Source organism: Meriones unguiculatus, chromosome 6 (assembly GCF_030254825.1).
Source record: "Meriones unguiculatus strain TT.TT164.6M chromosome 6, Bangor_MerUng_6.1, whole genome shotgun sequence".
In the NCBI taxonomy this organism is placed as follows: Eukaryota; Metazoa; Chordata; class Mammalia; order Rodentia; family Muridae; genus Meriones; species Meriones unguiculatus.
Genome location: NC_083354.1, coordinates 19361156 through 19378019, shown reverse-complemented (window position 1 = coordinate 19378019; position 16864 = coordinate 19361156). Strand labels below are relative to the sequence as shown.

Genomic DNA, 16864 nt, shown 5'->3' with positions numbered 1-16864 from the left:
GCTTACTTGAGGACAAAGACAGACATCTTGAAATCCACACATATATACCCTTGAATGAGCCAAAAATCTGCCCTTCATCTATGCTCATTGGTTCTCGGTTTGTCTGAGGGATCATCAAGGAATCTGTGGTTTCAGAAGTTCATGTATTCCAAATAATCACCTGCCATGGGGCCAATGGCATTTGTTAAAAGAGAAGGAATTTGTTGACAACCCTCAGGACTTCACGGCCTCTTTCCTTAGAAGTTTTCTTCTGTTCATTCTATTCATATGACTTCTAATTTCTTTCCTGAGAGATATGACCCAGTTTCACAACGGTCATTTTAACAGCCCAGCCCAGAAGTGTTAAAACCCAGCCCAGAACTCCTGTTTCAAAAAAACACTCTTTAAGATGCCTGCACCATTTCTCTCAGAGTTAGATTCGCTGATCACTTTCCTTGCCAAGATCTGCGAAGACCCAAGACTCCAAGCAAACTGAACAGAACTGCTTCCAGACCCTAGCTGCTGCTTACCAAAATAAAACATGTGAATGGCTGAAGGACCCTTATACATACAAGCCTCGATGTGCACATAAGACATCATCATCTTTTTATTCAAGCAGATGGATAGTGGAAGTATGTCCACTTGGCACAGTTATGGGGAATTCCTACACACTGGGAATTTGAGACCTTCCTATGATCATTGCTCTAAACTTGCTGCATGGTTACCTTTCTCTTCAGAACTCTTTAAGCACGGAAAGGACAGAGAAGATTTTCAAAGCCAGTCATCAACCTGCAGGAGGATATTCTCTTCCTACTTTATATATTTATTCAGGGTCTGTTCACCAAATCCCTTCCCATTGCTAGCCTGGCCGTGGGTATTGTTCCAGGTTAATTCATAAACAAACAGAGCCTCCTTCTCTGAGCTTACAATCCCAAAAAGGAACAGAGAAGCGGGCAAATACGCATCACAGAAAGTAATTATACAGAGCAGCAAGTGGCATTGATGAAAATAAATCAAGGGCTAACAGAGAGGGGCTGGGCCAAGGAAAAAAACTTTTAGAAGGAGAGAGCTGAACTTGACCTGTATGTTGAAGGAGAATCTAGAAGCTTCAACCAAGTCAAAGAGACAGCAGGCGAAAAGGCCCTGGAGCTGAATAGGAATTTGTTGCAGGAATAGGGAAAGACTACAACCTCTGGGGTGGGTGGGGGGATATGAGTGTAAGAATGTGGCCAGAGAGGCGACAGTGAGCAGGGCCTGAACCCTGTGGAGGTTTGCAGGATGTCATGGGGCACTGGGCTTATATTCTAAATTCAGCAAGAAGGGACTGGTGGCAGGGCCTCAGCTGTTGCTGAGCAAGCACGCGGTTCGGGGTTTGAACCGTGGCATTTTAAAGCCATCAGAAGGTTGTAGGTCGAGAAGAGAGCAGGGTGTGATACTGCGCTTTACGATCTTTTTTTTTTTTTTCGTAGTGTGGTGGTGGGGGAGGGGGTATTCAGAGGACAACTTATGGGAGTCAGTTCTCTCTTTCCACCATGTGGATCGTGGGATCGCACTCAGTTTGTCAGGCTTGGTAGCAAGCTCCTTTGCACACCGAGCAATCTTTCCTGCCCCTACTTTTACAGTGTTAAAGATCATCTCTTTTGCTATGTTGTACTGGACTGAAGAGGAAAGACAGAAATGAGGTAGGAAGGTATTGCAACAGCCTAGCTGAGGAATTGTGGTGCCTTTGATTGGCAGCAATGGGAATAGAAGGAATTTGGTAAATTCCAGATATCTCCTTAAGCTAGAACCATTAGGACTTGCTGAGAGATAAGCAGTTAAGAGTCTAAGGGGCTAAAATGATTTACTAAAAGCAGAGAATCTGGGATTGATGCCAACAGATATTGAGTACTTAGCAATGTCACGAACTTTGATCCTAAATTCATCCTAAGAAGACTCTGAGGAAAATATTCTTTTACTTGCATTTTATACGTAAGCATCCCCAGGCTCCATGAAGTAAAGTAATTCACTTCAAATCAAACTTGGGGCACCAGACAGAGTATTCATACAGCATTTGGGGAACAGAGACAGGATGATTAGGAATTCCAGGCCAGCCTGGGCTACATTACAAGACCCTGTCTCACAAGATTTAAAAAAAAAAAATAGTAGTAGAGATGCTAAAGTTAAGACAGAGGCCTTGCATCTTACCGCCCATTCTATTGTATCCGGGTGTTTCTAAAGCTGTAGAGGGGAAACCTTGAGGACAGACTCCGGGAGGAGTGTCTATCTCTTCCTCTAACTCGCTAATGTCTAACAGGCTCAGAGCAGACACGATCACCAACTGCAGCTCCCTCCCAGCCCCATCGTTATAAACTAAGACTAAGTTAACACCTTGCTCTCGTTATCCTTCCACCTCTTTCCCCATATCCCCGCCACACCGAGTCAGGCGCTGCTCGGTCCTGCGTACCTTAACTGGCGGGGACATGAAGCCCTGAACCCACCTCCCTTCCCTAGCTGCTGTAGCAGGAAATTGCTTGTACAGCCCCATGACAACTCTTCTATATTTAGCAGACATAGCGGTGGTGAAGATCTGTCCAGCTCAATATTTTTTTTTCCAGTTTTAGTGTTGAAAAACCTCACAGGCTCCTGAAAGACACATTGGCCTTGACAGTCTCCGAGCAGAAGGCAGCTTCTCCCATTGCACAGGAGTATCTACTGAAAGCCGTGCTCCCAAATTACATTCACTGCCTTTGTAGAGCAGAGAGACTTTACAAGCTAAATGTTCCCCTCTCCGGCACCCCCTCCCCATCCCGACACACACAGAGTAAAGAGATTGGCTAGTCCCATAGGTACCTTGATGGCTCCTGTTATTCTAAGAAAGGAAAACAAGCATGAAAGATTTAGGGGAAATGGTCTATTACTTGCTTGTGCATTTAATTGGCAGGCACGGCACTTGAGTTTTATTTCTTTTCAATGTGGCATGAGAAAGTAATGCAAAGGGTAGACTAAGTTTTAAAACCATAGATGGCCATGTGTGCTGGGTTGAGTGTTAAAAAGAAAAAAAAAAAAAAAAAGCAGGTATTACCAAGTGCTTACTATGCCAAAATTGTCACTACAGAGGCTGCCCACCACTTATCCTTAGAGTAGCTTTCAGGAAAAGGTACAGTTTAGCTTTGCTTGAGCCAGATAGAACCAGATATATGTGCTTAGTATACTGCCCGTGACTGGCCCACATCACTTTTCATCAGCCAGAGAGAATGAGCAACAAATGAAATATTGAACAATTAAAGAAGAGGGAGGAGAGATGGAGGAACCATTAAAGAAAAATAGGAATAACGAAGCAAAGTGCAGTGTATTGGTTTTTTTGTTTGTTTTTTGTTTGTTTTTTTTTAAGGAAGGGGAGATGTGCAAGAAATAAAAATAATGATTAGCAGTGAACATTTATTTCCAGCCTTCTACTTTCCTGTGCAAGCTAGATCACTCTCTGTCATGGGGGAAGGGATGATTGCAAAGGTTCTCCTGATAGTTCAGAAATAGAGATTTGAAGAGGTAGTGGCTTGGGGTTGTTTTTCAAGTGTCTTCCAGTCCCCACCTTTATTTTGGGTCAAAACGTATGTTGTGGAAAGGCACTTGGTTTAGGAATGTACTGTCTGGTTTTGCCAAGGGGGTGGTTGTTTGCTTTTTACAAAAATCCCTTCTCTTGAGTTTTGTGTCCTCTAAGGTAAGAAGTAAAGGAAGAACAAAACCTACATTTTGTTGCAAAGTTTTAAATAATGTATTTCATATTATACATTCATACATGGTAGAGCCAAATCAAAATTTGTTTTTTTTTTAAGAAAAAGGTTGCCTGTGTCCCCATCACTCAGATGCCAACTGTCGACGGCTCTGAAGGCATCTGGCCACACTCTGCGCAGCTGCGTCGGGGCGTTCAGGCTTCCTCTCATGTTCTGTGTCGTGACAGCTTCTGGCTATTCCTACAGAGACCTGGGCCAATGCCTTTCAGGTGCCCAGGAACACAAAGGAGCGATGATCTTTTAACATTAAATGTCTGTTTCCTGGCTGGAAATATTCTTTTCTTGAGATGAGGCCAGAGATTTCTAATTCTCCTTTATATTACTGTTCCTACAAATATCAAGAAAGCCCTTTCTGATATTCCATGTCATAGCAGGAGCCCTACCTCGTCACGACACAAGAGCTCACACTGGATCGTTTCCACCCAAGACCTAAAACTTTGAAGGCAAAGATTCTCTTTCTCTAGTCATTTTAGATGATCTTCTAGTATGTTATCTTGGCCATCTTTTAAGATGAAAGAAGCTAGGGTACGAATGACTGAAGGGGGAAGAAAAGAAGGAAAAGGAAAGGATTGGAATTGGGGAAATAGGAAATAAAAGAATCAGCAAAGAAATCGGTAAAATATTAAAAGAAAGCACCACCCCCACCCCCCCAAATACAGTCGGGCATATGCATAGGCTGTGGTGAGAAATCTTCTATACATAGTGCTATATGACTCTTCCTGAAGAGGGGAAGAATAAGATTTCCTTATATCTTATGACAAACTAGGTCCTAATTACACTGAAGAAATATCTTTAAATAAGTAAGCACAATGGATTTCTGCATACACATCTAGATAGACACAGATCTCTGCTCCCTTAAGGAAAGAAAAGAAATCACAGACTAAAGGTTAGTGGCTTGAAAAACAGACAAATATATATTATCTATGTGTAAAATATGATTATGAAAGTCAGGGAATAGGGGCCAAATAAGATGGCTCAGTAGATAAAGGCACTTGCCACTAAACCTGGTGCTGAGTTCAAGCCCCAGAAACCACGTGATGGAAGTTGAGACCCAATTTCTGATTCCTAAAATTTGTCCTCTGACACAGGCTGTGGCACACATATGCCCACACCCTCTCACTCACAAACTACACACATAACACACACATACACACATACCTCACAAGCTGATATTAATAATTTTTTTAAGAAATAAGAGAGTAGGAGCTAAGAATTCAAAGAGCTGAGTGAAAAACATTTGACTGAAATGCATGAGTTCCTGGCTTCAACTCCTAGCATGGCAAGAAAAAAAGAAAGCAAAATCAGAAGATTCATCTTTCAAATCATAAGGTACAAAGCAAATAACATTTATATTTAAAATATTTCTCTAAAAGAATAAAAAATTGACAAAGCTATCAACACATTAAAGAGAAAATACAAGTAACTAAATAGTCTGTGAATGCATCTCGGCTAAGTATCCAGGAGCCAAAGAAGTAGTGACGGTGTGTAAACATTTATCAGTCCAGCAAGGGCTTCAGGAAGTCATTCTAATACCATGTCAAGAATGAACAATGCAGCTTTCCTGGTGGCCTGCGTTCAAGTCCTGAAGACCTATGGCACCGTTTGATCTGGAAATCTTCCTCCAGTAGGAGGCTATTCAAGGGAACAATTAAAAATTAAAAATTTCCTATATGTGGATAGGAAAGCACGTTTATTTAAGAACTATTTACAAATGGCTCAAGTTGTGAGTAGCCTAAGTGACAGATCCTAAAAGTATCCAATTGTGTCAGAGAAAGAAAAACTACTCTTCTATTAAAATAACATTTAAACTGAGTTCTAGCTCCAGCACTACAAAAAGTAATGTTAGAATGTGGGGGTGATCTGGCCAGGACAGCTGTCCCCTCATTGATGGCCAGGGTAGATTCCGCTGATCTGGTTGGCTCCCTGTGTAGGTGCCCCCTTCTCTCTCGCTCACATCTCTGAAGATGGACTTCTCTTTTAGAGGAGGACAGGTCTTCGGTCAAGAGCACCCCAATAACTATGCCTGCCTTCTCAGACCTCCAAACAAGCCCTCTCAAAGGCAGAACGTTTACTGTATGGCCACGCCACCCTGCAGTCACTGGATCCCGTCAAAAAGTAATACATCCATTCAAAGAATTTTAAACTGCCTGAGAAAGTACTTTTAACTAACAGCAGTATGTGAAATCCTATGCACACGGTTATCTCAGATGTTTGAAGATAAGAATAAGACACACAGGCTGCAGAGGGGTTAAGAGGGCTTGCTACTCTCGCAGAGGAACTGGGTTTGGATCCTAACTCCCACATCTGGAGGCTCACAATTGCCAGTCACTCCAGCTCCCAAGAATAGAACACCCTCTTCTGGGCTCTGTGGACAATTCACTCACATGGCACACATAAACTCAAACAGGCATACATATCAATACATAAACAGGAATAATAAATAACTCTTAAAACATAAAACAGACAGAAAAATGCTGGAAAGAACCTGCCCTCGGTGTTCAAAGTATAGGCATTTGGCTAATGTACTTCAGTTTGCTGATTTGTTTTTTTTATTTTTTTATATCTCATTGCCTCTTTACAAATTCTATGTTTTCAGTCATGCCAGTGTGTGCTTTTAGAACCGTTTAAAAATCATTTGAAACAAAGAACCGATAACAGCATTCTTCTCCTTGGTGACCTTTGGCTGTGGTTGCCTGGAGAGCAGGAGACATCTAGACTCAGAGAAGAACTGGGAGCCATCACCAGTCCATCTATTGCCGAGGGTGGATTGTACCCTCTCCTTCCCCTTTTTCCCTAATTTTAATGAGTGTGTGTGTGTGTGTGTGTGTGTGTGTGTGTGTGTGTGTGTGTGTAGGTCAGAGGATAGTTCCATAGAGTCAGTTTTCTCCTTTCATCATGTAGGTCTCGAGGATTTCATCAGGCTTGGCAAACAGCACCTTTACTCTCTGAGCCAGATCACTGGTCTTCCCCTTCTCTTTTTTCTCTCATCTTTTTTTTAATAATATATTCATTATATATCCTAATGGAAGCCCCATCCCTCAACCGCTGCTCAGGCGTAGCAGATTGGCAGCTCAGTCTCCGTGTGGGTGCCTGAGTTAGGGGAACAGGGGCTGCCTCTGTCATGAATTCAATTGCCTGCTCTTTGATCACTTTTCTCTCAACTTTTAACTGCATGTAAGGCAAGATCTCCTGAGCATCAGTTTCTTCAGAATGGTGACATGGGATGGAGTCTCCCCTTTCAGCCTGAAAAAGAGAATGCACAGCTTCTGCCCTAGCCAGGGGAGGAAAGGCTCTGCTGGGACAAGGCCAGGCTTTCCGTCTCCCCTTCTTTTAGAAGTGGGGGCTACTGTTGAGTATGCACCTATCAGTTCATTCTGGCTGCACAAAACTGTTTCACCCAGTAGTCCCAGATGCAATGAAAATCCAAGTATATGGAGAGCTGGGAAGTGAAACTGTGGCTCAGGGAGGCGGGCTGCTTGCTGTGTAAGCATGAGGACCGAAGTTAACGCCCCAGAACCCACATATCCATTCTGGGTGCCTTAGCCCAGTCCTGTGATCCCAGCACTGGTGAGGTGGAGACAGGAGAATGGCTGGCCAGTCTAACCACATTAGAAAGCTCCAGGCCAGTGACAGACACTGTTTCAAAGAGGAAGATGACTAGTACCTGAGGAATGACACCCAGTGTTGACCTCTGACCTCAATGCACATGTGCACACAAATACACACATGTGTACATGTGCATGCATATACACACAGAGAGAAAACATTTCAAGTATATGGATTTTTTTATCTTATTAAATTTATTTACTTACTCATTTTACGTCCCAATCGCAGTCCCCTCCCTCGTCTCCTCCCATTCCCACCCTTTCACCTTCTTCCTCCTTCCCCCACCCTTCTTCTCAGATTAGGGGAGCCCCACCCTGTACAAACCCACCCCTTCACATCAAGATGCATTAGAACTAAGGGCATCCTCTTCCACTGAGGCCAGACAAAGCAGCCCAGTTAGGGGACAGTGATCCAAAAGCAGGCAACAAAGTCCCTGTCAGAGACAGTCCCATTCCACATGCTAGGGGACCCACATGAAGGCCTAGCTGCCCATCAGATACATATGTGTCGTGGGCCTAAGTCTAGTCCAGTCCATGCATGCTCTTTGGTTGGTGCTTCAGTCTCTGTAAGACCCTATGGGACTAGGTTAGTTGACTCTGTTGGTCTTCTTGAGGAGTTTTTGTCCCCTCCAGGACCTTCTATCTTTGTCCCCACTCTTCCACAAGATTCCTCAAACTCCACCTAATGATTTTTAACATACCTGGCAAGGAATGCTTTTAAAAATATCACAACATTCTACAGGCTATATAAGCTAAGGGAGTTCATTGAAGAGATGACAAATGTTTGAAAATGACAAATCCAAAGAGACAGACTCACTAGCCCTTCGCACCACAGTGGCCTCGGGAACAGGCAGCTCTGCAGATGGCAGCCCTGCAGTTCACTCAGTCAGGCTAGGTGTTGACGTGGGTGGAGGACGGCCCGTGAGCAAGCCGAGGGAATGTTCAGCCAAGCTCAGGGAGCAGGGTTTCCTTTTCACCGAAATCAGAAGCAGAGCATATGAGTGCATTCAGTCCAGCTCATCCATCCTAACCACCCTAAGCTTGCTTCTGTTTCTAAGGAAATGAAAGGCCCCAGGCTCTGATTCATTTCCGTCAGGCCACAGAGCTCCTCGGATAAAAGCCTTCCTGTCCATGGAGCCCTGACTGCTTCTGGAAAAGCCTCCCAACATGCTCTTCCTCTGACCGTATGAACCATCATTTGATTTGCACAAAACACATTTATGCTCAAAAGACACAAATGGGATTAAAATTAGAGCTTGGGGGAGGGGTTGAAGAGCTCACTCAATAAAGTGCTTACTGTGTGAATCTGAGGACCTGAATTTAATCCCCAGAGCCCACATTAACACATTAAAAGTGGGGTGGAAGAAAAAAAAAAGCCAACATGCTTGCATCCATTTGTGATCCCATGACTAGTGAGGCCAAGCCAGGTGGGTCCCTGGGGCTCACTAGCTGGTCAGCCTGGCCTACCTGACAGGTTCCAAGATCTTGCCTTACAAAACAAGACAGGAAACACCAGAGTAATGACACTCAAGGTTGACCTCTGGCCTCCACATAAACACATACATATGCTTCTGCACATAAATATTCACGCACAAACACGCACACACTCAAGAAAAGAAAAAGAAATGTTTCCTTTAAAAAAAACTCCCTATAACATTTATAGTCTAATGACTACATTTTTTAAATGACTATAATGTTAAATGTCTATTTTTCAAAACCCAGGAGCCCAGGAGATGGGAAAATCTAGCTTTTTTTAGTTTAACATTTTTTTTCATCAACGTTCATTTTTTTTCCTCTTCTTTCCACCAAAAAGCTTAATTTATTCTAGTCAGACCGAAACACGTAATTCAGCAATATGCCACCATCACCCTAAAGTTTAATGCTCTTTTCACTAAAAATATAAGTAAAAATAGCACATTATCCTCCAACGTGGCGGTTAGGGAGAGAAATATATGGGAAGAGCCTAACCTAACAGCCATTCTGAGATTGCAGCTGAAGGGCCTAGGTCCTCGTGCATGCCCCCAGGCAGCACATGGATGTGCAGAGTTGTGGGGGCCGCAGCTGGGCCCAGGTGACAGAAGCTATTAAAGGCAGATGGAGGGCCAGGCCAGGCTTGTGGGTTTCATTAACTGGCTTGTTGTGTGGGAGGCGAACAGTGTCTGAAGGGCTCTGTATTTGCTAGCCAAAATGTTAATCACTCAGAAACAGCGAGAAATTAGTTAGTGAGATGTTTATCAACTATCCAAAGCAAGAGCTGACTTTCTGTGAAACACAGTTCCGGAATCAAAGCCAAAGGCTGTGTCTCCTGTTCAGCTGAGCCTGGGGGGGAATATCCTGTCAGAAGTAGGAAAGCAAACACAGAGAGAAAGAGAAAGGAAAGCAAGCTGAGATTAACTCGGGATGGAGAGGAGGGGGAATGCCTGAGCTTCAGTAATTATCAAAGAGCTAGGTTCTTGAGAGGCTAAAAGAATTTATAACACAACCTATCTCAGAAGATAGATGTCCGGAGTCCTCAACTAGTACTTGATTTCTTAGGTCATTAGGAGCAGACCCAGCCAGTAGAGGACTGTCAGCACTAGGGGACATTAAATGGCCTCACTAAAATCCAACCGGAAGTGGTCTGTTGCTGTCTTGTGCTGTTATGTTTTGTTTTGATTGGTTGAGACAGTCTCTGTGCAGCCCTGGCTGGCCTTTAACCTGTAATCCTCCTGCCTCAGCCTCCCAAGTGCTAAGACTGCAGGCATGTACCCACCATTCCTGGCTTGGGAAATATGTATTTTTTAATGAGTCGGTAGGTGTTTTGTACCTTTGCTTTTAATTCATTCAAAGAGTCATAAAGTATTAAAATTATAGTTAAACTCGATCATTACAGAAAAAGAATGATATGGTAAAAGGCTCCCACTTTTGTCCTAATCCAGAGATTGTCTTTCTGAAAGGGTAGGATTTGTTACTCATGTTTTTAAAGCATATGTTGACATTCAAGTGTGTATAAAGACATAACTGACAATTCTTTGTTCCAAAGAGCCCTTGAAAATGATATACTCTTTCCAGTGGTACAGCCCTGAGGACTAAGAGAAAAGATTTGGGAATCATTGGTAAACAAAATTTGGATTTTTCTCTGTACCATACAAAATCAAGTTTCCATCCAAGTTTTGATGATAAACTTGTCTTTGTATGTGTTTCTCGGATTAGAAGAGAGCTGAAGAAACTCCCGGAAGGCTGGGGTTGCACGATTGATCCTAATCGTGGTTCTTTCAGTTAATTGCTTGGCTACTTTAGACAATTCTCTACTTTCACACCGCGTGTTTCCTTACGGAAACTGCGAAGGATGATAGAGAATCTGAATTTGGGAACCTGTTCTCTAAGCATGGCTGCCAAGAACATCCCTGTCTCGGCAACTGCACCTCTCCTCTCAGCCGGGGTCACGCATCCTGCCAGCTCACAGGTGCCAGGAGGCTTAATTACCTGTGCTTCGAAGACCTCTGCACTCTTCCTACGAAGGGGGCCACCGAAGCTTCGTCACATTATCTGGTTCCCGAAGCATTCTCTTCACACAGACCTGAGTGAGGAATTCAGACCCAACTACTTTCCAGAGGAGCTGAGCAGAGAGTGTTCGCTCCACTGCAGGTTAAGGGAAGAACTTTGCAGTTGCTGCGAAGGTGCCCACTACATCCACACAGATGACACGCATCTCAAAAAGAAAGTATTGAAGGGGCCGGAGAGGAGGCTTGGTGGCTAAGGGCACAGAGTTCCATTCCCTTCTGTAACTCCAGCTTCGGGGGCTGGGGGATACAGTGCCTTCTTCTGGCCTCCATAGTTACCTACACTCAGTGCACACACAACTCTGTGTGTGTGTGTGTGTGTGTGTGAGAGAGAGAGAGAGAGAGAGAGAGAGAGAGAGAGAGAGAGAGAGTCGAGAGAGTGTGATTTAAAATAAAACACTTTTTTAAAAAATAATTAAGTTGCGTGTTTACCGAAGACCATCAAAACTCAGTGCTCCTCAAGTGCTATGGTTTTCTCCACAAACAGACATAACAGGGATTGGCCTATCGCTCAATTGATGCTCTACCTGCTTAGCATGCACAAAGCCCTGGTTCCGATCCCCCAGGACTTCGTAAAACCGGGTGTTGTGTCACACCCCAAATTCATAGAGGCAGAAGCAAGAGGGTCAGAAGTTCAAGGCCACTCTTGGCTACGTGCAACCTGGGTTACCTGAGATCCTGCCTCAGAAAAAGATTGTACAATGGTGTAGCTTTGCTCCTGTCATTGGACAGGTACAGTGCCAGGCCCGCCTGCTCTGAGTGACCTCACCCCTGGGGCCTTGCACCAGATTGCAGAGGTTGCCCACACAGAGACACAGGCAACACAGTGTAAGGCTGCCAGGTCGATTTAAGGAACATTATCCCTTATTGTAGGAACGTATCTACACCCTGAGTATTCAAGTGTTGCTTTCATTATGAACAATAACGAAGATGGTAGCTGGTTTTCTGTTTCATTTTTGTTGTTTCCTTTTAATATCTCTATTAAATCAAATTTAACCTTGGCATCTGAGCACTGGCCATCCCACAATTCTATTTTCTTTTCCCTTAACATTTTCCTGGTCTGCAAAATCAAAACTCTGAACCCTATCCATCTACTGCTAATTCTGACTAAGTACCCATGAGTTGGGGGGAGGAGCAGATAATAATCATCCTGTGTAGACCAAATATCAGATCCCTCCCCCACCAAAACTTGTTCTTTAGCTAATGATAAATGGGATGCCTGGTATTCTTCAGTCTTCTCTAATGAGGTGCTTAGAACTAAGCCCCTTAAAGGTCAAAAAAAAGGAGGAAGCAAAGAAAAAGAGACCCTGGATTACCATTGACTGGTGAACAGCTTTCTTGTCAGAGAACAAGGAAGAAAAACATGCCCTATCTCCTGTTTACATTGTGCTCATACAAAAAAATAAATCATGTACTATTTATCTAAAATTTAAATGCAACGGGAATTCTGTGTTTTACAGCCAGGACTGTCTGACCCTTTGGAAACTACCTGGGTAGTAAGATCTGAATTAAATGAGTCCCTGTGGATCCATAGTTACTGAGAGCATTTCAGCCCTCTTTGAGTTTTCTTACCCAAATGTGAAATAGTTAGGTTCTTGGGTTCTGATAAAAGCGTGATGGAGCTTTTCCACTAAACCCAGAGAGGAATAAAGCAGGTTAACTTTTCCCCAGTGACCGTACCTTCAGAGGGTGTCAGTGGCCAGTGTGCCTAGTCACCTCCACTGCCCACCTCCAAGCGGATGTGCAGGTGCTCACGGAGAATCGCCCCAACCCACACAGAACTTCAGACCTGAAAGTCTGTGAGTGGGAAGCAGGGAAGGGAGCCAAGATCCTGTAAGGTGCCCTTAGCCTCACTCGGCATGTGGCCAGCACACTTGTTCTTTGCTTTGTTTTTCTGATGTTAAAACTAATACAAAGTTAAGAGCCCTTGTCTTTTTTTTTTTTTTATTCTTCCCCTCTGTTTAACCATTCCACCCGGCAAATGCAGGGATTGCTACCTTAGCACAAAATAAAAGTAATAATACAACGGTTGAGTGGGGTCAGTGACTGCTATGAAAACTATTTGCAGGGAAACACACCAGATCATCTGTTAGGGAAATGAACTGATAGAAACTGGAGATTGGCAGAGAAGTAGAAGTCTAGGTCAGACAGCAAGCATGCGTTTCCTGTATGTCTGTGAATGTGGTTTTTTTATGTGCGTGTTTGTGATTTGCATGTGTGTTCATATGTATGGGGGTGCATGTGGATACGCAGGTATTCACCCACATGCATGTGGTGTGTGCATATGGAGGCCTGAAGTTGACATCGAGTAACATCTTTGATCACTGTCCATTTTACTTACTGAGGCAGGGTCCTTCACTGACCCCGGAGCGCACAGATGCTGACTGGTTTAGGTAACCAGCTTGCTCCATGGAGGCCCAGTCTCTGCGTCCTGAGTGGTTGGGTTGCAGGCAGCCCCACGCCTGCCCAGCTTTTATATGGGATCTGGAGGTCACACTTATGTAGCAAGTGCTCTATCCACTGAGCATCTCCCCAGCCTTGTTTGTTCCCTCCCTTCCCTTCTCATCTCTCATCTATCTATCTATCTATCTATCTATCTATCTATCTATCTATCTATCATCTATCATCTATCTATGTTTATTTTCCCCTCAAGAATGTTACAAAAGTTGTGTCTGGGTCATAAGGGTAAGCAGTGTTTACTGATTCAAATAAATGAGAGTGAAAAATCAAAATGAGGCACTAAACCCGTTTTTGTAGTCAGTCGGCACATGATATCCTGAAATATTTGGGACTGAGAGAAGAAGAAAGCTGGGGGGGAAGTTTTACCCTGGCTCAAATGCCACCTCTCACAATGACATTGGGGAGGTCATATTGCTGCCAGGGTATCAGCCTCTTTCTTCTACAGATGAAGGAATTGGGCTCCAAGGACTGTTGAGCTGCAAGTCCCTAAGGAAAGGAGAATTCCTGAGCTACACACAGGAGGGGCGGAAGCCCTGTACTTAGAAAGCCACATGTTTCTTGGCCTATCGTTCTGACCTCCAGATATCTAAATGTGGCTATTCTTCATGCCTTCCCATACCCTCCCTTACCTGTCCAGGGAAGGTCAGCTGGATCACATGCTCCTTCTTTCCCAGGAGCCATCATGGAGGACACCCCCGATCTGGGGTGTCCCCATGCATGCGGGTCATAGTTTCCTTCCAGTTTCAAAGCTGCCCCTTGGGAGTTGGGTGCAAAAAAAAAAAAAAAGCAACATTCAACCATCCACCATCCTAATCATTTACATGGCTGTATGAAGCTGGGCTTGCTGCCTTTCTTGAGTTGCTTTTTTTTTTCCTTCTCGCCAAGTTTTTTCCCAGTGGATACTTCCCTGTTAGATTCTGTAGCAAACATTACCTTTTGAAACTGGTTGGATGGGGGAATATACCCACAAACTGATTCTGCCCTTTGTAACAAGTTAGAAGAATATGATGGAAAAGAGAAAACACCCCCCTCCCCCATCCCCTTCTCTGTATGTGTGTGTGTTTCCAGGCACATAGGTGCCACACGCCTGTGGAGGTCAGAGATCAACCCTATTTGAACAGGATCTCTTTTTGTTCCATGTTTCATACACCAGCCTAGCTGGCCTGCAAACTTCTGCCTTCCACCTTATAAAAGGAGCACTGAGATCATGGATGCTCACTACTGCATCCAAGTTCACGGGTGTCTGGGGTTCCAAACAGTTCCCCGTGCTTGGGCACCTAGGTTTGATATTTCTATGGGAATCTCTACATTTTGAGTTCTGGAGCCCACCCTGCATTGTTGCGGGTCTCCTTTTAGAGTGGCTCTCCTTTTTTACTGCTGAACCCTAGAGAAAACCACGGGTTCACCTTTCCCCCTTGGTGATTCAGAAGCATCCAGTAATATTCCTTTCTCTTCCTGGGTTCGTGGAAACATCCAGGAAGTTAAACTAGGAACCACTCTTGCCTTCCAGCAGCCTTGGTTTGGTGTACTCATGGGTCTTGGTGCTAACTTAGATCCTCCTATAACCCCTGCCACTTGCTTGACCCCTGCTGTCCCTAACCTCTCTGTCTTTGTTTTGTGAAGCTCTTTTAGCCATCTCAAGATGGAAAATTACTGGATGACCTGTACCTCCAAGAGGCCTACACCTAGGACATTGTTGGCCTTTGCCCAAATTATGCCACCCCATTTGGGATGACCTGATACTCTTGTGATTCCTCTGATGACCTGGCTGGGCCCCAACTGCCTACCCAGTTCATGCTTGCTCCATTTCAGCTTACATCAGCGGCTCTCATCTCATCCCGTCTCTCTCTCTCTCTCTCTCTCTCTCACACACACACACACACACACACACACACACGTCTTCTCAGTCTTATTCAATATCCACTCACTCATCAAATCAAGAAGATAGCTTAGTGCCCAGTGAGCGCTCCTCAGGTGCCTCAGAAATGCACCACCTGCCCTGAAGTATCTTAGACACTTTATTGCGGAGACACGCAATAAAGAATCAAGTCAGTTGTCATAAAAAAAAAAAAAAAAAAAAAACCAAAAACTGGCAAAAGCCATGGAAGAAAAACTGGGTGCTGTCTGTGGTGACCATTGGTGCCTTTAGATAAGGTAAGGTGGGGCCACCGTCAAGTCCAGCTGTCAAGAAAGAGAAAAGTTTGAAGCTGAGGAGACGGTTCAGTCACCAAACACACTTAACTGATCCTGCTGAGAACCTATATTCAGTTCCCAGCAACCAGGTGATGGCTCTCAACCATCTGTACCGCCAGTTTCAGAAGATTTGATGCTCCGTCCAGCCTTCGAGGACACTGCAAGCATGTGGTTCCTAGACATCCATGGAGGCAAAACACCATACATGATAGATAACAGTGAGAAATCACGCACAAGAAAAGAAGAAGGGACATGCTTTCCAGACCGTGGACAGAGCCTGAGAACAAAGCCTTTGTCAGGGAAGACCTCTTTCAGCCTCCCTACCTTCCAGAGGCTCCAATCACATAGGTGTCACTCACACCCCTCCCCCCTCCTGCTGTCATGGGTCATTCTTCCGGTTCCCCTCTTCAAACACATGATTGCATACTGTGTTTTATTGTCCACCTGTGGGGAAGATCTTTATCACACTTCACCCTGGGAAGGGCATCCACCTAGGTTCTCCTTCTAGCGGCGCTGAAGAGGTGCATTCTCTACAGCTCACTGCACATCGATCAGTGCATGACCCGTGGTGGGGAGCACGTGCAGTGCCAGCTAGGGATGTAGCTCAGTGTTGCTGCCTAAAAATGAACACGCAGCGGACAAACTCAAACCGAGGACCCATTCGGTGACTCACCCACCCAGCATGCCAGCATGCCCAGCACTGCCAAGGTCATCAGAACGAAAACAAGTCTAAACCTTCACAGCCCAGACAAGGCTAAGGAGTCAGGATGACAGATGTCACATGAGACCCCAATAGTATCCGAGAACAGGAAACCGGCAAGAGGTTAAAGGCTGGTGAAGGCCCAGTAAGTTGTAAATCGGAATAGGCAGTTTTGGTGTTCCAGTGTTGGTGGATCAGTTGAAACAGTATCACTACAGCAGAGGGAGGTGGTGTTGACGCCGCAGTGAAGCCACGCAGGGGGTCTGTGCCATTTCTGAAACCTCTCTGTGAATCCAAAACTACCCTAAGATAGTTCATCTGTTTGTACTTGACAAGATGGGATGGAATAGTCTGGCTAGCCTACAATCCACTACGTAGATGAGGCTGGCCTGGAACTCACAGATATCTGCCTGCCTCTGCCTCAGGAACACTGGAGTTAAAGGTGTGTGCCACCACACCCAGCCCTAAGAGTCTTTGTAAAATATATTTGTTGGTTATACATCCCAAGGTCCATTAATGGGTTCCATCGTGGCATTTTCACACATGTATATAATGACGCTTGATCATAACCCTCATAACCCTTGCTTTTCTGCCCCCCACTTCTGATGTTTC

At 44.6% G+C, this 16864-nt stretch overlaps 1 protein-coding gene and 1 pseudogene across 1 annotated transcript in view; both read left to right on the top strand.

The window, feature by feature from the left end:
* The window catches only part of Rora (RAR related orphan receptor A), a 731475-nt gene that overhangs the window by 578163 nt on the left and 136448 nt on the right, over nucleotides 1-16864 (top strand). The gene's annotated exons all lie outside the window — the stretch shown is intronic.
* Nucleotides 10725-16864, top strand: part of LOC132654779 (small ribosomal subunit protein eS6-like) — a 37674-nt pseudogene continuing 31534 nt past the window's right edge.